The following is a 23,224-nucleotide window of genomic DNA, read 5'->3' on the forward strand; positions in this document are numbered from 1 at the left end:
CCTTCCTCCGTCTCGGAAGAAGACATCAAAAAGTTGAGGGAGGCCAGATATCTGACCGCCGAGATTTTGCATCGGCTCCCTCCCCGGGGGCAGGCCATCCCCTCCCCTGAACCCAACGAGAGCGTCGTGTTCGTCTCCCACTTCCTCTGAGGTCTAGGCCTTGCTCTGGGTCCTTTCGTCAGGGGCTTGATGTTTTATTACGGGCTAGATTTCCATGATCTAGCTCTGGACTCCTTTCTTCATATCACGACATTTATTGTCGTGTGCGAGGCCTTCCTCCGGGTTACCCCTCACTTTGTCCTATGGCTCAAGACCTTTGAACTAAAGCCGAAGATGATCGAGGGGCAACATGCGGCGTGTGGAGGTGCCTCAATACGCAAGATGACGGGAGCTTCATGGCCCAAAGGTTCCATCCCAGAGGTGTCTGAATTGTGGCAACATGAGTGGTTCTACATCACGGCTCCTAGAAGTGCCAAGTGGGCGGCCGCCCCCGTTTTCCGCTCGGGCCCTCTACCACAACTGATGTCATGGATTAGTAGAGGACTGAGCTGGGGTCCAGCCAAAGACGTGCCTATACTGCAAAGCTGCATTCGAGATCTCTTAAATGGAGATTTCAGTTTGGTTGCAGTAGTACAAGTTATGCTGGTCCGTCAAGTCCAGCCTTGCAAACGCCAACCCCTTCGCTTGTGGGAGTTCAATCCTGAGGGACCGCGTGCCATTCAAAATTTCCTCGGCCTGACGCACGAGGAGATGTACAAGTCATTCTTCGGACCTCAGGTAGAGTGTCCGGAAATCACCGAGGACGTGGGCCTGAGCAGTATCTGCACCGCCGAAAAGGTAAGGAATCTTCCGGTCGAATATACTATCTCTCATTTGTTACGAAGTTATCTCTAAGAGTTCACTTTTTGACCAGGACTGGCTAACAAAGGCGAAGTTGATTCGGTGTTCGGCCCCCCTCCCTGAGGGTTTGGAAAATACGGTACTGGAAAAGATGCTCCAGGTCGCACCCTGCCCGGAGCCCTTGAAGGAAGATACCGGGGAGGATAATATGGGCGGACGCGGGCCCCCAACACTGCCCATTCTAATCGAGGGAGCGAGCGTTTCCATGAAGGAAGACGACCGGAGGAGGAAAAGGACCGCGCCCAGGGGTTCGGAAGCCGAAGCTTCCAAACGGGAGAAGAAGTCTCCCACAGAGGGTCCTACCCTGGGGGGTGCTGTTGCCACACAAAGTCCGCGGGGGGATCAATTCTCCCGCGAGTCGTAAGCGACCCGAAATACTTTAATAGTACAGATACGCCATCTTTTTCTTCTAAGAAAATAACCACCGCATATATCTTTGCAGTTCGGGCCTTAGCCCCTCTCAAATGAGCTCGTCTTCGGGGGATCTTCTTCCAGAGATGATGGAGAGTGAAACGCCTCCTCCGGACTCCTCCGCTCTAGAAGTGGGCGACCCTGAAGTGTCGTCGCGGAGGGCCTCTCCGAGTCTGGCGAGGCCAGAAGATAATCCCATTGACCCCCGAAGCTCCCAGTGTCCGGTTCCCAAAGAGAGCAGACGAAAGAGTCCGGCACCGTCTAGTGTGCGATTGGATGTTCTGAGGGAGTTGGTGGTGCGAGCGGCCATCTCAGACGAACACAGTGTGCTGATGAATACGGTGATGGAGAGGATATCGTTCGCCTAAAGCGGATTGCATGAAGGTTTTATGAGTCTACTGACATGCTTTGAGGTACGTAAAAGAATGTATGATAGTCCTTCACATGCTAGGTGTGCCCTATGTAGATAGTAGCCCCTGAGACTCTAGTTGTCATCGGAAACGACGACGAACAGAGGATCATATTACCAGGTAATAACCATACTACCTCTATGTGCAGGTAATGGAAGCTCCGGTGGCTAGCCGGACTAGCGAGTTTGCCCATTTAGAACGGCAGTTGGATGCGGCAGACGCCGACATCGAGCTTGTTAACAAAAGGCTTGACGAGGCACAGGGTAAGTGTCCTTATCTGGTAAACGCCACATAGGAAGAGCAGCATGATGCCAGTATCTTTAACATGTTGTGACTGCAGATGGAGCTGCCTCTGTTGAAGCCTTGCGGGCGGAACTTGCCCGAGCCAAGGAACAAGCGAGGTTGGGTAATGCGGCTGCTTTGAAGGCGGCCGAAGAGTTGCAAGCCAAGAAGGCCGCGCATGGCGAGAGCCGAGACAAGATGGCCAAGATGGCCATAGAATTAAAAGCCGCCGCCGACCATTGCCGGGTTCTCGAAAAGGAAAACCAAGCGAAGCCATCGGACCTTGAGAAGGCTGCTGCGACGAGATAGGACCTCCGCTCTGCTATGAGGGCAAAGAAGGAGGAGCTGCAGGAAGCCGGGGATATTGTAGCTGGGAAATCCTTTATGTTGCAGAGGAAGTTCGGAGATCCACGATATGCCCCTCTAGATCGGCTGTGGAGTTCGGAGGATGTATATATGGATTTGGCGGCGAGCGCTGCCGATGCGGCCAAGTATTTCCAGGGTCAGACAGACCGTGAAATAGACCGGCTGTTTTGGAGATAATTCCATTCTCCCGAGCGTCCGCTTTCATTGAGTGACCAATTAGCTGAATGGGCCGAACTAAATAGGTTGTCCGGACTCTCCATGAGGTCTGTTGTGGATCAGCTATGGCCGGAAATGTCAAAACCAAACAGCTATTTCGGCTTGGTGCAGCAGTTCCTTGACGTGGTGCCACGCATTGATGCGGTGAAGAGGTCGGCGTGCATAGAGGGCGCACGGATGGCCTTTGCCCGTGTTAAAGCATACTGGGCAGAGATGGATGCTACCACCGTTGCAGCGCGGGATTCGGCCATAGGTCGAAGGGCTGCTGAGCACTACTTTGAAGAAGTTCTTGAGGGTGCTCGTTTGATAGAGATCCAGTGCTCAAAAAATATCATGTTTGAGTGATATGTAATCTCATTGTAAGCGAAATGCTTTTATAAATTTTTATAAGTCTATTTTTATACTTTTGCCTGAAAGTAATATGATGCCTCCTGGGCGGCCGTTTATGTATACATGTGTATAACCTGGAAGATTGCAGCCGTCGGCTTCAACCCTCACGCATATAATGCGGAGGTGCTCGCACAAACACGTGTTCACACTTAACCCAACGTCTTGGTCCTATTAAGGAGGTGATAGCGGAGCGAGCGAGGCAACCGGACTATAATGCTTTAGCACTTTCACTTAGCCATAGGAGTTTGACAATGGGGCTACTAGATAGCCCCTGGTGGCTCCGCACTCTCCCGATCCCGGGGTGCATACATGCTTGGCCAGAAAACGGCCCTTCATTAAGGCGGAGGAATTCTAACATTCCGACAGGTCATCGAGTGGTTGACCAGTCTCACGCTATATCATGACAGTCAGTTTTCGGCTTTCTCTACTGAGGTGCTCGTCCGGATGAACCAGGGCACAATCGCAGTAGTTCTCCTGGTGCTACCTTAGCCAGTAAAGCAGAACGTAAGGCACCAAAACATAGGAGCCGGGCAAACCAACATTTGACCAAAGACAATGATTCGGAGCTGATGCATATAAGGCCGAACTCGCGACGCCGAACACTCCCTAAGGTATTCGGTCTTAGTGGTATAAATCGGGCCTAAATAATGGCCTTTGTAAGAAGCCCCTTCTGTCCAGGTACGTGCATTGTTCTGGCGTGGCTACATGCCAAGACGTCAGCATCCTTTGGTGGATATGTATCAACAAGAGACAGTAAAAAAGGTTTACGCAGGGTCTTAATCTAAAAAGAATCCTTGAACGGGTCTCTGCTGCACGTCTGCGCCTGTGTCTCTGTTGTGCCGTATCCTGGACGGCTGTAGCACGATCATCGTCTGTAAAAGACAGGAATTTAGGTGAAAAAGTTGTCGTGCAGAAAGATAGTTTTTTAAAGAAACCATGCATAATTCAAGATGAGAAGAAATTGCCACTTGTCTGCGCGCGTTGAGCCCCTTGTATTGACAAATAGGGGTGTGACGTTTATTCGGTATAAGTAGCGGCGCCGGACTCGATTAGTTGTGTCTGAGGTCTTGACGACGTATTGGATGCTTTCGCTGGTCCGGGCGCCTTTAGTGTATGGCTGCCAAGGCAGCCTCACTTTCTTCGGCATGCAGAGATCGCTTGATATTTCCGTGCACTGTAATGATGCCACGTGGACCGGGCATCTTGAGTGTGAGGGAGGCGTAGTGTGGTATTGCATTAAAGCGAGCGAAAGCTTCGCGTCCGAGCAGTGCTTGATAGCCACTTTGAAATGGAGCGATGTGGAAAGTTAAATGCTCGCGATGGAAGTTAACGGGGGAGCCGAGTATAACTTGTAGTAGGAGGGAGCCCGTGCAACGAGCCCCTGGGCCTGGCGTTACTCCTTTAAAGGTAGTATTGCTATGGCAAATTTGTGTTGGGTCTAACCCCATCCCGCGGATTGTATCCTGATATATTAGGTTTAGGCTACTGCTGCCATCCATCAAGACTCGTGTGAAGTGATATCCGCCAATTACTGGGTCTAATACCAGATCAGCCCATCCTGCGTGCGGATACTTGATGAGTAATCGCGATGGTCGAAAGTGATCGGTTGAGACGACCAGTGGTAGGACTTCGCAGTAACAGGCACTTGGGTATATTTTTCTGGGAGTGCCGCGTTGTTTTTTCCCTTGATCGCGTGTAACACGTTTACTGTTTTGACTTCTGGTGGAAATTTCTTTTGTTCCCTCGTCTCTTTCTTGGGAGGCTCGTCCTCATCTTCACTTGGCGTATCCTCCCCCTTGTGTACGGCGTTGAGCTTGCCGGACTGCTTGAAGACCGAACATTCTCTGTGGGTATGATTAGCAGGTTACCAGGGGTACTATGGATCTGACATATTTGGTCCAGAATTTTGTTGAGGCTGGACAGTTCGTCCCTGTTGCCTTTAGGGGGCGGCTTTTGACCTGGCCGAGAGTTTTTGAATCCGGCATTTACTGTCGTGCCCTTCATGCGGTCTTCTTTATTCCGGCGTTTGTTATTGCTGTTGCGCCGTGATTTCCTGTTTCCATCTCTAACTTCGGATGTACTGGGGTCGCTGGTGCTGCATCTGGCTAGCTAGCTGTCCTCACCCGCGCAAAAGCGGGTCATGAGGTTTGTTAATGCGGCCATCGTTCTTGGCTTATTTTGGCCGAGGTGTCTCGCGAGCCATTCGTCACGGATGCTATGCTTGAAACCTTCCAAGGCTTCGGTGTCCGGACAGTCGACAATCTGGTTCTTTTTAGTAAGAAACCTGTTCCAAAGATTTCGGGCTGACTCTCTGGGCTGTTGAGTTATGTGACTCAAATCGTCCGCATCCGGAGGTCGGACATAAGTCCCTTGAAAATTTGCCCGAAAGGTGTCTTCGAGCTCTTCCCAACTCCCAATGGAGCTTTCGAGGAGGCCTTTGAGCCAATGGCGAGCTGGCCCTTTGAGCTTGAGGGGTAAGTACTTGATTTCGTGGAGATCATCTCCTCGAGCCATATGGATATGAAGGATGTAGTTCTCAATCCGTACCCTAGGGTCTATTGTTCCGTTGTATGCCTCTATGTTTACGGGCTTGAATCCCTCTGGGAATTCGTGGTCCAGCACCTCATCGGTGAAACATAGGGGGTGTGCGGAACCCCTGTAGCTAGGTGTACCGCGTTGTTTGGATGTTTGTTGTGTTGTGTTGTATGCTGGGGCGCGCTTGCGTGGTCCATAGATGGATCTTGTTGCGCCGTTCTTTGGGTGCGAGCCCTCGCATGGGTCGCGTATTGTATTGTGAGCGGCGTTGTATTCCGCTCTGTGTTGGTAGAGGGGTCGTCTATCCGACCAGGTGGCTGCTTTGATATTTGGTTGTGGGGGTTCTGAGGCCTCCTCATCGAATTCGGGTAGCAGCTTCCACTTTGGGTAGCTCTTGGAAGGGCGATTGTCGCCGTACCTTGCTGCAGTGTTGAGTATTTTACTCCATCTAATTTGTAGTGTGTCTTGCGCGGCCTTGAGCCTTTGCTTCTGCTTTTTCAGACTCTTCACGGTGGCAACAAGCCTTTTACGGGCAGTCTGCTGCTCCGGGTGTCTGTCCGGTGTTATGTCGTCCGGACCATTATCCTCGATAGGATTTGTTTGTTCGGTTTGATTATCCGGATTGCCGTTGTCCGGCAGCGGTTCGCCCTGCTCCAGCGCTGGGTCTGTGTGATCGCTATTTCTATCGGGGCGAGATTTGGGGCGGCGCTTGCGTCGCCGCTTTGACTGCTTTTCGAGGGAACAAGCCTTCGGTGCGTCCTTCCGCTCCTTGTCGTCATCTTTTGGTGCGTCCACCATGTATACGTCATATGACGAGGTGGCATTCCAGGGCCCAATAGGGGCTGGTTCTTCATCGTCTCCTTCATCGGCGTCCATACCGTCGATGTCTTCGGAGTCGAAGTCGAGCATGTCGGTTAAATCGTCGACAGTGGCTACAAAGTGGGTGGTGGCTGGCCTTTGAAATTCTTCATCATCCGTCCCCCAACCTTGCTGACCGTAGTCCGGCCAGGGCTCTCCTAATAAAGAGAGAGACTCCAGTGTCTTCAGAATATCGCCGAAAGGGGAGTGCTAAAAGATGTCCGCGGCAGTAAACTCCATGATCGGCGCCCAATCGGATTCGATCGGCAGGGGCGCGGAGGGTTCGGAGTCCGGAGAGGAGTCCGGCTCCTTGGAGTCATGAATCTCGCGGAGTGCGGGGCTGGTGTTAGGCTTGATCGCCGTGGGGATCGCAGCCCCCGAGGCGGCGTCCAACTGCGCATCCTCGATCGGCACAGTTAGCTCCGAATTAGGGGTCAAAGCCGATGCGGGTGCGGCCTCTAGGGAACTGTTCGGCAGCAGAGCTAGATCATGCTTGTTGTGACAGTGTGGCGCGCTCAGCAGTGGCTCGAATCCGTCGAAGATCAAGTCCCCGCAAATGTCAGCCGTGTGGTTTAAACTTCCAAATCTGACCTGACGGCCAAGGGCCTAGGTTTCGATCTGCTCCAGATGGCCAAGCGAATTGGCCCGCAGTGCGAAGCCGCCGAAGACGAAGATCTGTCCGAGGAGGAAGATCTCACCCTGGACTGCATCGCCATTGAGGATCGTGGGAGCCATCAAGCCTGACGGCGATGTCACAGAGGAACTCTCAATGAAAGCACCAATGTCGGTGTCAAAACCGGCGGATCTCGGGTAGGGGGTCCCGAACTGTGCGTCTAGGCCGGATGGTAACAGGAGGCAAGGGACATGAAGTTTTACCCAGGTTCGGGCCCTCTCGATGGAGGTAAAACCCTACGTCCTGCTTGATTAATATTGATGATATGGGTAGTACAAGAGTAGATCTACCACAAGATCGGAGAGGCTAAACCCTAGAAGCTAGCCTATGGTATGATTGTTGTTGTCTATGTTGTCCTATGGACTAAAACCCTCCGATTTATTTAGACACCCGAGAGGGTTAGGGTTACACAAAGTCGGTTACAATGGTAGGATATCTGAATATCCGTACCGCCAAGCTTGCCTTCCATGCCAAGGAAAGTCCCTTCCGGACACGGGACGAAGTCTTCAATCTTGTATCTTCATAGTCCAGGAGTCCGGCTGAAGGTATAGTGCGGCTATCCGAACACCCCCTAATCCAGGACTCCCTCACACACCGCTGCCGCACGCCGACCACGCCGCCCCGCTTGCCGGAGCTGCCGCCTTGCTCGCCGTTGACCGCCGTCGGCCGAACCCCGTTTTACCGGTAAAAACTGTCTCGGTTCGCGAGTTACTTTTTGGTTTTTTTGTTAGATCGGTTTTATTTTTTTGTAGGGTTCATTAAATAGCGAACGTTCACCCGATTCAGTTTTTAGCGAACGAATTCGTTCATTAGTCTCTGCTAGCGGACGTTCGTCCGATAGATTTTTCTTTTTCTGTTTTAATTTCGCCAGGGACCTTTACGTAATCACTTTTATTGCAGGATTAGTTCTTGATCTTTAAACCCTCGCTACTTTTTGCTCGTTTGTCCAAATCCAGCGAAACCAACACCAAAATCTTCATCTTGTTCCCCTCTATCCAGATAACCAACTTGAACATGATTTTGAAAATTTAAAATTTGGTTTCAAGCAGATTTGAATTTGAACTTCTTTTGATCGTAGGTTGAGTTTCGTAACCTCGATTTGACTGATTCTTTTTGCAAATCGAAGCTCTTCTCTTGAACTTTCAGTTTAGATCTTTTCTTTTGGTTTTACCTTTGCATCTCGTGATTTGAGTGCTTATGTATGCTATTGTTTGTTCACGATAGAGTTTCCGCAGTGCAAGGCTTGCTACTATGAATCTTTAGGGTTTTTCGATCGTGATCTAGGCAAGTAACATTTTGATCATATCCCTTTATTACCCAGTTTTTATGCATTAGTTTCAACCCTCCAAAATTGCATGAGTAGGACTTGATAACATGTGGGTACTGGGAAGTAGATGATGAGGTAGGAACCTATTATCTTATATTCAAACCCTGGGTGTTACTACGCTATGCTTATACCGCTATGCTAGGCTCGTAGACGTGGATTGGTTTGTGAGATTCATGAAAGATGTGAGAGTTATTGTTAATTAAGGTTTAACTTAAGGTGGCTACTTATAACACACAACTGGGTGGATTGGTTATGGGCACCTGGGGATATAGCAGTGTTGTCCTAGGAGATCCCGAGGAACCCGTGTGATCATCCTATGGTTCGCCACCCAGGCTCAAAGGGATTCATGCTGGAAACTTCCATGTGCAGCCACAAGCCATTATGGGCTCTGACATAGTTGACTAAGTTGTGGGAATCCTTTCCATGATATGCTAGAAGATGTAGGGGATTGTAGGTGTACCGGCCTATCTATCGGTTAAGGGGACCTCTTCAAAAAGGCTATGTCTCGATCTTCCAATCATGGATGTGGTCGAGTCTTGTGGGGAAAAGTGCCCAAACCTCTACAGAGTGTATAAACTAATCATGGTTAGCCGTGTCCCCGGTTATGGACATCTTGAGTATCTGGTACTTGAATTACTATGTTGACCTCATCACTTTACTTACTTAATTTGTCGGGTTATTAATTTTAATTTTGGGATTGAGTTAGGGTTACCTTCTCAATATTTTCAACAAACTTTGTAGTTAAGTAAAATATATTCCTTTGTTGTAGGGAAAAAATAGCTTTATGCAAATGTTAACCATAGATCCTCCACCAGCCAAATATGCATGTGGTGATAGCTCTTATTTGTTCATTGCTCTATGGTGTTATCTTGCCAGCATATTCCATGTGTTGACCTACACGGCTGCAACGTCTTATGTTGCAGAATTTTCAGACAAAGACTAAGGTGCGCTAGGTCATTGTCATGCACTCAGTATTGCCGTGGAGTTGGATGGACTCATTTATATTTGATGCTTCCACAGTTATCTTATTTAGATGGCCTTCAGCCATATTATTGTAATAAGTACTATTTATGAGACACTCGATGTAATAAGTGTGTGATTGAACTCTGTTATAATTCCTCGAGTACTTTGTGTGTCAGCAATACCGATCCAGGGATGACACTTAAGCACAGAGACTTGACCATCTGAGGTCGGGTCGCTACATCAATCCTCGGTCGGTGGGCGGTGGCGGCGTCATAGGAGGTCAATCCTCGGTCTGCGGCGGGAGATAGGAGGAGCTCAACCATTAAGGTCGGCGGCGGCGTGATTCGAGCACATCCATCACGGTCGATGGAGGGATAGTGGAGGTAGAAGTTCAGGCGACAGGCGCACTAACCTTTGCTCCTCGACCCTGCTGTCTCAGCGTGCCGCCGCATCATGCTTCTGTGTCTGCTGAGTGGAGGTCACCGTGCGGCTAAAGTTGTCACATACCTAGTTCTGGTAATGCTTTCCTTGCATTAGAGTGATGCATCATGTTTAAATTTTTCAGAAACTTGAATTGGGGTGTGTTCAACCCTAGCACCAAATGGAATTCAAATAGGTTCAAATAAAATCTTTTTCAAAGAACCCAAAATGCCTTTGAAAATGTTCATGATTTCTGATAAAGGTGAAATCTCTGCCAAAATGATGAACATATTTCTAGGTCATCTATGGATTTTTTGATTTAAATCTTTATGTATTTGAATTTGAGCATTTTTTAATTAAGGTATTGTTTTCGTGAGTGGCTTAATTAAGGTATTCAATTCCTAAGGGTAGTGTTGTACTAGTACTCTGCGTGTAAATTGACTGGCCATTAATTTTTGTCATTGCACGTCTAGATAACAACATGGAGCGCCCTTAGTAATTATGAAAATAAAACCTTGTGATTTATGCACACATCTTTGGGCAACAGTTAATCTGTGTATTAATGTTGTTGTTTTGTTCTTAATTACCATTCTTGTGGTGCAGATGGAACAATCTCGATGGATGAAGAATCGGAAAACCGCAGATTTTATCAGTGGCGTGACAGAGTTCATGAATTTGGCTGAAAGTACAAAGAGGAGAATTGGTGATGCGGATTACATCCTGTGTCCATGTACTGATTGTGCCAATACAGAGTCACATGAAGTTGCAGATGTCCAGTTGCACTTAGTCCTAGGGGATTCATGGATGGATATACACGTTGGACCAGACACGATGAAGAGGAGGTCATGGATGAAGATACCCAGGGCAGCGAGATGCCAAACCCTGATCAGTGTCACATGGATGTTGAATCTAACATCGGGGCAGAGGCGTCAAGCTACCAATGGAACACCGGAAAGCCAAAACGCCCACTGGAAAACCAAGACGTCGAGGCAGATGACGATGATCTTGATATGCCAGATTTTGCTGCTATGATTGCAGATTTTGAGGGCCCAAAAAAGGATATGATTGGGTACAAGGATCTGCCAACCATTGATGCGGACTCCAAGAAAGAATTGTATCCAGATTGCAAAAAGAAATATTCCAACTTGAGTGCCACCCTGGCGCTTCTCATATTTAAAGTAGCAAATGGTCTATCAAACAAGGGCTTCACAGAGATGTTAGGTCTTTTCAAAGAAATTCTTCCGGAAGATAATGTGCTCCCCGGAAGCATGAATGAAGCGAAGAAAATTGTTTTGCCCATTGGAACTTGAAGTACAGAAGATAGACGCTTGTGTCAATGATTGTATATTGTACTATGGTGAGTACAAAGATTTACGAGCATGTCCCACATGCAAGCATGCACGATACAAGCGCAGGAGAGCAAATGACAAGTACAAATTGGACGACAAGATCAAGACAGGAATCCCGCTCAAGGTTGTTTGGTACTTGCCTTTAATACCAAGGTTGAGGCGTTTGTTTCCAAACCCTAGAGAGGCAAAGAGGTTGCGATGGCATCATGATGAGCGAATTGAAGATAAGTTTATGAGGCACCCAAAAGATGGGGCTCGGTGGGAATTAATTGGCAAGAAGTTTGAAAATTTGCTAAGGATCCTAGAAGTATAAGGCTCATGGAGTGTACTGATGGGATGAATCCTTTTGGCGATATAAGCACCAGTCACAGCACATGGCCGGTGCTTTTGTGCATATATAACCTAGCTCCTTGGTTGTGTATGAAGAAAAGTACATTATGATGTCAATGGTTATCCAAGGCCTGAAGCAACTTGGAAATGACATCGACATTTACTTTCAGCTACTGGTAGAGGAACTGCTGACAGTGTGGATAGATGCGCCTGCTGTAAAATGTTATGATGCTTACAAAAAAGGAGATTTTCGATCTACATGCAATGCTGGTGCACAACATTCAAGATATGTCGGCATTAGGCAACACATCAGGGCAGAAAACAAAGGGAGATGTAGGGTGTGTCACATGCATGGATAGGACAGCTAGCAGAAGACTTCCCAACTCGCACAAAACCGTGTATTTGCATCATTGTAGGTTCTTACGGAAAAATCATCCATACCGAAAGATGAAAGCTAAATTTGATGGTACGATAGAGGCAGGTGTGGGCCCAAGACCCTATGAAGGGGAGGTGGTCCACAACATGGTTAAAAAAATTAATGTCGTGCTTGGCAAGAACCAGCCTTTGGCGGTGAAACAAACACCTAGGGGTCAAGTGTTGAAGAAGAAATCGGTCTTCTAGAAATTACCTTACTGGGAGATTCTATGTGTACGTCACTGCATCGATGTCATGCACGTAGAGAAGAACGTATGTGGAAGCATCCTTGGTACTCTACTCAAGATTAAAGGTAAAAGAAAGGATGGTGACGATTCACTGCTCGATATGCTTGCTGATCAATCAAAACGCAAGAGTGAAGGAGAAGATGATGACAAATTCATCAAAGCTCGCCAGAGTTACAATTTCAGTACAAAAGAAGCAACACAGTTCTTCACCTATTTTTTGTCAATTAAGACACCCTCTTCCTACTGCGCAAACATTAAAAGTCTCGTGGATGTGAGCTCAGGTAAAATGAAGTTGGGACACATGAAGTCACATGATTGCCACGTGATGTTGACACAAATCCTCCCGGTGGCCATCAGGAATATGATGGACATAGATATAAGAAACACACTCATTGACCTCTGTGATTTCTTCAACCAACTATGGCAGAAAGTTGTAGATCCTGAAGAGTTGGATCATATGCAAGATGATATTGCAAGAATATTGTCGAACCTTGAGATGTTTTTCCCACTGTCATTCTTTGATGTCATGGTCCATCTCACTGTGCACCTTTTAGACGAGATAAAGTATTGTTGTCCTGTGTTTCTTCGCAACATGTATCCCTTCGAGCAGTTCATGGGAATACTGAAGCGCTTTTGTCGGAACCAAAACCATCGAGAGGCAAGCATCCTGCAAGGTTATACCGTGGAGGAGGTGGTTGAGTTTTGCACAAAATACATGAAACAAAGACCTATAGGTTTGCCCCTCTCTCGCCATGAGGGAAGGCTGAAAGGTAAGCCAGTCATTGCTGGCACGCAAATGGCTGCACCCGGAGAATTGGCAGAGAAAGCCCATTTGACGGTACTGCTTAACAACCCAGTTCTCAACGCTTATGCTGAAGAACACTTGGCGGAGATACACCAAAGCTTCTTACCAATGGTGCTTCATCAGATGTGGAGATGAAGGAGCACACTAAGAACTATGTCAAATGGCTGAAGAATCGTTTGGCACAAGGATCCATCGAGGACATTGCTACGTTGTTGGCACAAAAGCCATCACCTACAATGTTGACGTACCAAGCAAATGACATAAATGGATATAGTTGGCTTCTCATATCATGCACAGTACTAGCATCACAACAGAGCTAATAGTGTTGTTGTACATGTAGACCTGTGGTACCAGTCGCGGGAAACCACGACAACCTATGGGACCAGAAGGCCCCTTGCTAGTTCGACAGGGGGATGTCGCCTTGCACAAACAGCAGACGAGTGTGGGGCAGCACGGCAGACATCTTGTAGGCAATTTTACCCAGGTTCGGGCCGCCGTGAGGCATAAAATCCTACTCCTGCTTTGGTGGATTGATGGTGGAAGAGTGGTGGTGGAGCATAGTACACTTGCCCAGCAGGGGTTGCCTCAGAGCGGCAGTGGCTACACGCGTATGGGGGTGTGAGTTATCCAACCTTCTAACCCTTTCTATGGTTTCCATGGGCCTCCTTTTATAGATCAAGGGGTTAACACAATGGCAAAGTAGTCATTATGCACTGATAAGATAGCAAACAGTGCTATCATACATAACTCTGCGGGCCGACAGGGCACATTAAATGCACCGCTCAATGTCACATCGTTGGCTGCCTAGCAAGGCTTGCCGGGCCATCTTGCCAGCTCCACGCCTGCTCGCTCGACACATCGTAGGACGGGTGTCATCCGTGGGTTTTTCCTGTAGGGAGAGGCTGCCATGTGACAAATGGCTGCCACTTAGTCACTCTGCGGCTTGACACCGCATTGATCGATGATGTGGGTCGTGGTGGAGTGGTTGGTGAGGTGGTCTCACCTCTGCGAGTCCTGGCAGGCCCTGTCGGGAAGCCTTGGTTATCTGCTTCCGAGTGTGGCCTCGACCTTTGCCGGGCTCGCCTTCCCGGCAAAGGAGGCCTTTCCTCTGATGGTATCTTGCTTCCCTGGCTTGATCTTGGTCCCTCTGATCTATACGTTGGTCCTTCGAATCTCTTAGTCCCTTGTACTCTGACTTGGGCTGGTGCTTCAATCTTGTCCCCGTACCTATGCATAGTCTGGGCAACAAACCCAGGGTTTGTTGCACCGATAGTACCCATCTGAAATCTTGTTGTGCCGTGTAGTTTCCCACGCTTTGTATTCCTTCAGTGTTGCTTTCTCTTCAACTGTTATGATGTGAACCATGTCTCTATTTTGATTTGGCAAGACAATGAAGTGACCATAGGACATAGATATATGTTTGTTTGATGCTTTTACAATGTACTACTTGGCAATAGAAGACTTGGTAGTTTAATCGTGTCCACCTTAATAATGAATTTGTTCACCAAAATGAGTTTCATATACTAGTACATGCTAAACCTGTTATGTGTCTGCCTGTTTCGTCTTTTAGAATGCTGACAGAATATTGGGGAAGAGTGCCTTATTAAGCAATTGTAAAGGAAGTAATGCAGATAAGGTTCAAGATAGTGATACATCCTTGTTGGTCTCCAAGAAAGCTGATAAAACAGCTAAGGAAAACTATCTTGAAGACAGTGAGACAACCCCAAAGTCCTGTCGTGGTTTAGTGTTTGAGTTAGTGGCCGCTACCGCTAGCACAAGCTATTCAAACTCACTGTCTGAATCAATTTCATTTCTTGAGTCTCAACTACAAGCTGAAAGACATCGATCGGCTGTGCTGCGACAAGAAGCGGAAGGACTGCAAAAGTCCCTGGAGCATTCAGATGCATACTTTCTAAGCTTATTACCAGCATGGTGGATATCCAGGATAACGTTTGTTGAGCTCTTCTGAAGTTGTTTCAGTTATGGACTTGTTTTGCTGCTGCGTTTATTTGCACTGGTGGCCAATTTAGATGGCCAGTGTATGTAATATGCTGCTTTGTTCCCTACATTTGCACTGGTGGCGAACTTTGATGCCCAGTGGATGTAATATGTGTAATAGCCGTGATAGCCTAGCGTTAGTTGCTTGCTTATTTATTTCCTTATTATTGTCTTGTTTAGTTGTTTGCTTGTAGTCACTGCAGTTCTTTTTCCGCGTTTTTATAGTGGCCACAATAACCTATTTTTGGTATCTAGGCCACAATAACCATGGCAACACACGAATTGTTGTAACCATGGGCCTCCTATGAGCCGTAGGATCCCTGGGCCTTCTACAGGCCCTAGGATCCCTGGGCCTTCTACGGGCCGTAGGATCCATGGGCCTTCTACGAGGTGTAGGATCCATGGGCTTTCTACGGGCCATATGATCCATGGGCCTTCTACGGGCCGTAGGATCCATCGGCCTTCTACGGGCCATAGGACCCATGGGCCTTCTACAGGGCGTATAATAATTTAGCTAAACATGGGTCGTACTATTCATGGACCATAACAGGCTATCAATAGGCCATATTTGATAACGCTATGAAAATAGCCCAACGGGTTAACGGGCCACAAACAGGCCGAATGTATCCACGGGCTGAATTTGGCCCACAAACGGAACAAGCCAGTAACGAACCATAACTGACCGAATTCTAGAAATGAGCCCAAGAATAAATGGGCCCTTAGGAGGCGAAAGTTAACACGGGCTGGAAATGGCCGACAGAATAATGGGTCGTTAATGGGTATAAAGCGTTACACTGTTCATTATGGGCCAGTTTCATCTCGGGCCTTTAATGGGCCCAGAGTTACAAAGGGCCTCCTATGGGCCGAAAGACGTCATGGGGCATACATGGGCCAGAAGTTACAATGGGCTGGTATCATATTGGATGGCCCAAATGACGCTACTGGGCCAAATTCTAGTAGGCTGTGTGTTAGTGGGTTGTAAATGGGCTATAGGAAAATAGGCCGCTAACAGGCTTTTCGTGGGCCGGCCCGCTACCTTTTGACCAAGTCAAACGGGTCGGCCTTTTAACTAGAATGGGCCTCTGTTGGGCCGTCCCACGTGTCGATGAATCATAGGCGCCTTCGGTCCAATGAGTGGATGACATCTGTCCCAACGGTGAGCTCACACGTGGTTACTCTGGCCATTGAGAATTTTACACATGGAAAATCCCCATTGGTCCGGGTTGTTAACGGGTTATTGGATCCAAACCGAAACCTGATACTTTAACGGCGACCCGTTACGGTGGATGCCATGTGTCGGTCACCCTTGACGAAAGCACTTCTGTGACACACGATTTATCGGCATGGAAGTGGACACTTCCGTGATGATAATTTTGGTAATGTCAAGGAACACTTCCACGACAACACATGTATGACTATCTTGGTTCTTTCATAAAATCGTCATGGATGTACATGCATGATAGAAAACATGACCTACTGTGACAAAAACGTATCATCACGGAAGTGTATTTTTTTGTAGTGTTGAGAGAGATTGAGTGAAATGGTGAGCTCTTTCCACCTCTATTTATAGTGGGTGGCAAGGGGTAGAGGACCACTCGAAAATACTAAAAAGCCCTTGGATATTTTCCACCCAAAAGCCACCAAAAGGGGGAGGAAGCCCCTTGGGTGGGCCCCCATATCAAGGACATTTTGGGCTGCCACAAAGTGGCCCCCACCTCCCCAAATTATGCTCCACAACTTTAGGGACAAAGCCCCAAAAGATGGCTTTCCAAAAAGCCACCAAAAGGGGGTTGTACCCTAATAGTGTTACACTATTCATTGTACTATTCATGGCAACTTTTCATGAAATATTTTCGGTGTCCGAAAATTCCAAATGGTCCAGAACATTTCCGGCACCCACTTAAAATATCTTGACTCATTCCAAAACATTTTCGATATGTAGTTTGTCTTTGAAACGTTTCCAGTTTTACTCTTTGAAACTTTTATGTCGTCTCCGAAACTTTTGCGAAAACAATCTCCCGGACTCCCTGTCTATTACTTAGCAGATAGATGACCCTTAACTATGTGACCCTATAGGTTTAGTGAAGTATAGACATGACTGGAACTCTTTCCAATCAATGATCAATAGCGGAACTGTGGACATCCATATTGATCCCTATACCCACACGAATGAATATTCAACTGAACCTGTAGTTGTTGTGTGATATTCATGTTGCTTCGTGATATGTTACAAAACCCGAGGTGATATTTAGTGGCATCCCCATGAATCAACAACTTGTTCACTATGCCAGTTTCCTCGTTACCAGTTTTGTTCTCTTTTCTCATTCCTGTGTTCCGGCTTCCTTGTGATCAAATCACACCGTCGTCGGAGAAGCAAATCCCAATCTTGAGCTATCTAGTTCCTTGTCATACTTTTCCATGAACCCGTAAGCCATCGTAGTAGCCACCCTGTTACGAATGATGTTTAACAAACCCCAAAGTTCATGAAGCAAGAATGAAGGAACTCGATACTCTCATGGTCTAAGGAATTGTGCAAACATTATCTTTCTCTGTGTTATTAACCATTAACTTGCGACAAACATATCTCATAGCATAACATCAATAGGGTCGTTTGAACACAAGTGTTCTTCTAACATTGTGTCCTTAAAGTTGCTGGCATAGTCATGCCCATGATCAGGAAAACAGAACCATAATGCAACACTTGAGCTAGTCTTATAGGCTAGACTAGGAATACAATTTACCGTTTATTACTCCACACGTGCATATGAGTCTTCCTCCGAGCCTCGTGTTATTGTAGACTCAAGAACCATAGCAGTTATAGCACGGAATATAAACTTAATTATAAACATGGAGATAAATAATAACAATTATTATTGCCTCTCGGGCATATCTCCTACAGCGACATGCATGTATGACCAAAGTATCATTATGTGCATCTGCCCCTCTGACACAAAGTGGGAGGTGGGTCAAGCACCCTAGCTAGCTATGACATTATGTCATTATAGATATATCCAAGGGTGCTTTCGGGTTTGCGAGGTAGGTGCCACCAAAGTTGTGCATTGTGTATTTAAAGTTTTAAACATCACACCCTATATTCCTACATATATTTGGCCACTTCCAGGTGGTTCTTGACTTCTGGCTCCTCTCATCATTCTTCGACGACGCGTCCAACCGTAGGCCCGCGTGGTCGAAGTTGTGCATTGGAATTTTGAACATCACAGACCACCCTTTTCACACATATATATATTTGGGCCACATTCTAGTGTGGCTTTCTTCTGACCCTATTTAACGTTTTTTTGCCGCAAAGACTCTGATGATGCTCAACGGACACGTGTATAATGGCTTAACCGTTTGCGATACAAGTGCGCTATAAAATCACCACCTGTGCAAGCTAAAGGCGGGTAGTTTATTTATATTGAATTCCACGTCTACGTTTCAAAATTAGGACGAATCTTGTGCGATAGAACACCTAGTTAGAAATCTAAAAACAAACTACCCGCCTTGAGCGTTGCAAAAATCGGCGGTTCCGTCGCTTTTCCTTATTATCATACTCGCATATTCTTACTGGGCCGTCATCATCTTGAGTTCTACCGCCCCGCATCAATTCCTTTACCCAAATTTTAGTAGCCGTTGTACTTCAACTGTCGCCCACACTCCTCCAGCACCGACCTTATAGTAAAATTGCAGTAGCTGAGGCATTTGAATCGTTGCCCTCCCTCGTCCACCAGCATTACTAAAATTTTGAGTAGTCGCGTCATATCCTCAAACACCCCCCCCCCTCCATAGTCCCCCCACCCGGCCTCTCCCCCCTCGAACCCTAGCTCGCCGCCACCACCACCGCCAACCCCTGCCGGTCTTCTCGTTCCTCCTAGCTTAGGTAATAAAGTTCAGGTTACCCAACTATTCCCATACAGTTGCCCCACTTCCTTGAGTTTTTAGAAGAGGCTTGCCGTGTCCCTCCCCACCAGATCCACATCCCCTACTCTAGAATATCACAGCCTAAACTCGACCACGTATCCAGGGGAGCCGGACGAGTGTTCAGCCAAGAAGAGGTTTATCATGGCCTCTCCGGTGGACGTTGACGAGGTGGCTGCCATTCGCCCTGGCCTGTCAATCCCGGAGCAACATCTCACCGCGGAAGCCGACAAAAATGTTGACTATGTTGCTAAGGCTTCACGTCAGTGGGCTAACGTATTATTGTATCTCGGGAAAGCTGGCTACGACATCAAGCTCGTCGACAGCGATGGCTTCATGCGGGCCATGTCATAGGTTAAGTGGTCCATCCCAAACCCCTTTGGTTCAACCGCCGTCGATCTGTTCGAAGGCCATGCCACTGATCTCCTCCTCCATGTGGACAAGGATTTGCGATCCTTGTACGCCATCGAGCCCATTTTGTCATTTCTGAAGGATATGTTCTATGGTGGCGGCTTGGGATCCTCAATTTCCAAGTCAGATCTCATCGACCACGACCACGAGGAGGGCACCCACAAAGGTTCTTCCAAGGTGAAACAACCCATCTGTGACATTAGAGAGCGCACCATGGGTCTGTGTCTTCCAACTGGAAGGATCCCGTCAATGACATGTGAGGCAACATCCTATCAGCAAATCTTACCTTTTCTAGCTTGCCAACCCGTACCCTTTGTTGTAGTAGCATTTGTCATGCAGTGTTTTAACTGTGCCATGTTTAATTATTTCAGTTATGTAAAAATGTATTGTTCAATAGGGCTATGTGATGTTTAAGTATGAATTGTCCACTTCAGTTTCACGAATGGATATATTTGGTTGTTTATACTAAGTAGATGCCTTGTTTATGTGTATTTGGTTGTTAGGTTGGTCAGAGCGAGCATTTGTGCAGTTATCAAGCAGATGCCTTGTTTATCTGTATTTGGTTGTTAGGTTGGTTGTAGTGGACATTTGTCCAGTTTTCAAGCAGATGCCTTGTTTATCTGTATTTGCTTGTTAGGTTGGTTGCAGTGAGCATTTGGCCAGTTTTCAAGCATATGCCCTATTTATCTGTATTTGCTTGTTAGGTTGATTGCAGTGAGACTCTGTCCAGTTTTCAATGGCTCTATTTGGTTGTTATACCGATCATTTATGCCTTGTTTATTTCAGTCATTCACAATGTGATGTTCATTATGTGCAAGTCGGAACTGTGCTGCTCGATTGCATCAATACCAGTTTGAACGGCTATATTTGGTTACAGTTATGCCTGGTGTAGTTAACACATGCCCTTTATTTCAGTTTTACACATTTATCCAGTGTGATGTTTAAGCATGACCTACGTTCTATTCATTTTCAACAATACCAGTTTGAATTGCAATATTTAATGGCTGGTAAGCCTGTTGTAGGTAACATTCCCTTCCATTTTATATCTGCTTTAACAACATGCTGAAACCAACACATTCAAGCTATCATTTTGAGATGTTGTTGTTTACCTTTTCTATATTTGTTTGATGTTAAGTTTGTTGTACTTATCATGCCTTTCCACTACTTATGCAGGACAACAACGAGAGTGGCCACCATTTTCCGCCGATGTTAGTTTCATCCCTCGGCTTGCACTCCCCCTGTTGTTCCATAATGTAGTGCATATAGATCTAGGTCTGGACACTTGTTAGCTTCTAATATTGACTTGTTGCTTGTAGGTACATATGCCCTTGGCAAGGAACCACACATCGACCTTTTTTGCGTATGGGGCAATGAGATATTCATGAACAAGCATCAAGTGAGGAAACTGATAAGAATATTGGCAAAAAGATACGAACGGTGGCAAGCAAATCATTTGTTTATGCTCTATCCAACACAATAGTGAGTTGTAGGATGGTAACTAAAAATTCTGCAGCCTTCTCTTTTTACTGCTCATAATGAGTTGTTAGACAACAATGTGTGAATCGTTTTCGTTCATAGTGGTTCCCGAAGCAGTTCACTCAAGATTGCCTCAGAAAGTACATGATTGGTGGACACACAATGAAGGTGAAAGTATTTCATCCAGACTACAATGAGCATCGAGAAGTCCTAATGAAGAGAGTAAAGGATGGACGGGCAGCCATCACAAGGGGTTGGCCTAGAGTCGTGCACGCATTACACATGGAGGAGGGCACAATATTTAGTACAACTGTGGTTCATCATTCTTTATTTGGTGCTTCTATAGTTCTTCAGTATATGTACGTGTGCATCGAATTATGCATTCATGGTTGAACCTATATTTGTAATAAACATGGTAGGCTATGAAATAAGTGATTGCCTGCTTTCAAATTCAGAAAAAATGTGATTTTTAAATTAGGGATTAAATTAGGGATTACACTTCACATGGTTTGTGAAAGCGAAACATCTGCGATAGACGTGGAGATCAGCCACGTTTCTCGGATCCACTACGTGTGCGATCAATCTCTACTGCACACACGATCAGCCAAGAAAAAACGTGTGCGATTAACAACAACATCGCACATTCTTTCTTATTAAATGTTTGCGAAAGTCACCTTATCACACACGCTTCGCAATTATCGATTTTTATGATGTTGTGTGCATCGCAAACGTTTTGTCATAGAAGAACACGTGCGATAGGTCTTCATCCGACGCGGGTACGAAGGATGAATCATGTGGGATGTATTCAAGCTTCGCATACAGTTTTATAGGGACAACTGTATGCAGTCTTACATCGAATCGCATACAATCGAGGAAAAGTAAATGTGTGTGATTGTTTGCTTCTATACTCGTGAACTGTCTGTGATGGGTCATGCATCGTAAATGTGGCACCACAGAATACCGACTGTGATAGCAATGTGAGCACAAACGAGTTGCAAGGATGGAGCATTTGGGATATTTGATATACTAGAAACAGTTTTATAGGGACAACTGTATGCATCATGGCTCCCTATCCCCGACTATTTTTGGGTCATGTGGGAAGGACCCCCTATCGCAGTCACTCACTTGATGACAGTTCAAAATGCCATCATGGAAAGGGATTAAAAACCATGTGTATAGCACCCTGGTGTACCAGTGCATACACCTCTACAACATCACGCAAGGAGCAGAAGAACCGCTAGCTCAGGAAGAAAAACACAATACCAAACATTTCTGATGGCACAACCATAGAAGCATTTGTCAACGAAGCACTAGACCCCATGCTGAGGCATAAGATCAGCAGGAAGAGGGTGCAAGGACAATTTCCCGACATAGCATCCCTCTAAACAATAGCAAACATCTTAGCCAGAGGCGAGGAGGTTGTCCACACCGGTCATCACCATACGCAGCTAGAAGGGCTCGCAAGCAGAAAGGGTAAGGCAATCCGCACGAGCGTGGCCAGAACCACGGGCTCAAGCGAAAGGACAGGCCGTCGGCGGCCACAACTGGGCAGGAGCGCGACACGCAACACAGAAAAAAGCCAAGTACGAGCGTAGACCAAAGCACATGTCCTGCACGTACGAGGCGATCATGAGCGGACCATGCAAGTACCATTTTAAAAGGGGAATATATTAATATCATGTATATACCAAATACACCCAGCCTCTGCAACAACAAGATTCCTAAAAACATCCAGGATGCACGCATCCACAAAGAAAAGAAAAAAAAAAGAAAAATGACCCTGTCACAATGATCAATCACCTACAGTAGCAACACCCTAACCACCACCAAAGACAACACCCAGACTAGAAAGAAGGTTCTCCAAAAGCAACGCCTCCAAGAAGGAAGCAATGCACAAGCGTTGTCGTTCCCCGATCAAAGATCGTTGGTTTTCACCCTGAAGAAAGACAACATTCCCAAAACAATGCCTTCAACAAGGTCACTGCCAAGCACAACCAATGAAGGCCAAACCGTTGGTTTTCACCCTGGAAAATCACGCCTCGATACCCAAAAGAGCACCACCAACAAAGAAGTCCTCCATTGCTACCGCCCCCACTTGCGAAGGCTACTACTACAAGTCACGTACCACCATGCTCACTGGAACTCGTGCCCGGTCTTGCCGGGAACATATTCCGCAAGCCAAGTATGAACAACTGCCTGTGAAGCAAGGTCTTCTTCGTATCGAAGACCCCGCCTTCGCCATTTGCAGGTCGTCCAATCACACCATGGAATTCTCTGCATGTGTTGAACCCTTGGAAATCTCGTTGCAGACATGTCCCAAGGTGTCAACAAAAACATAGCTTCACGATACCCTATTGAAGCTAGTTATTCTGATGTTTCGGGTGCACACGGCCGTCCCCTATCCAATCAAGGTGTCCAAAGAGCGCTGTATACGCCAGTCCTTGTTTTCCTTCAAATGAGAAGTCCGGAACTCGATGATGGCTGTCACGCCGAGCCGGCTGCACACCACGTCTGTAGTAGCCCATCA

Source organism: Triticum dicoccoides, chromosome 1A, assembly GCF_002162155.2.
Source record: "Triticum dicoccoides isolate Atlit2015 ecotype Zavitan chromosome 1A, WEW_v2.0, whole genome shotgun sequence".
Classification (NCBI taxonomy): domain Eukaryota; kingdom Viridiplantae; phylum Streptophyta; class Magnoliopsida; order Poales; family Poaceae; genus Triticum; species Triticum dicoccoides.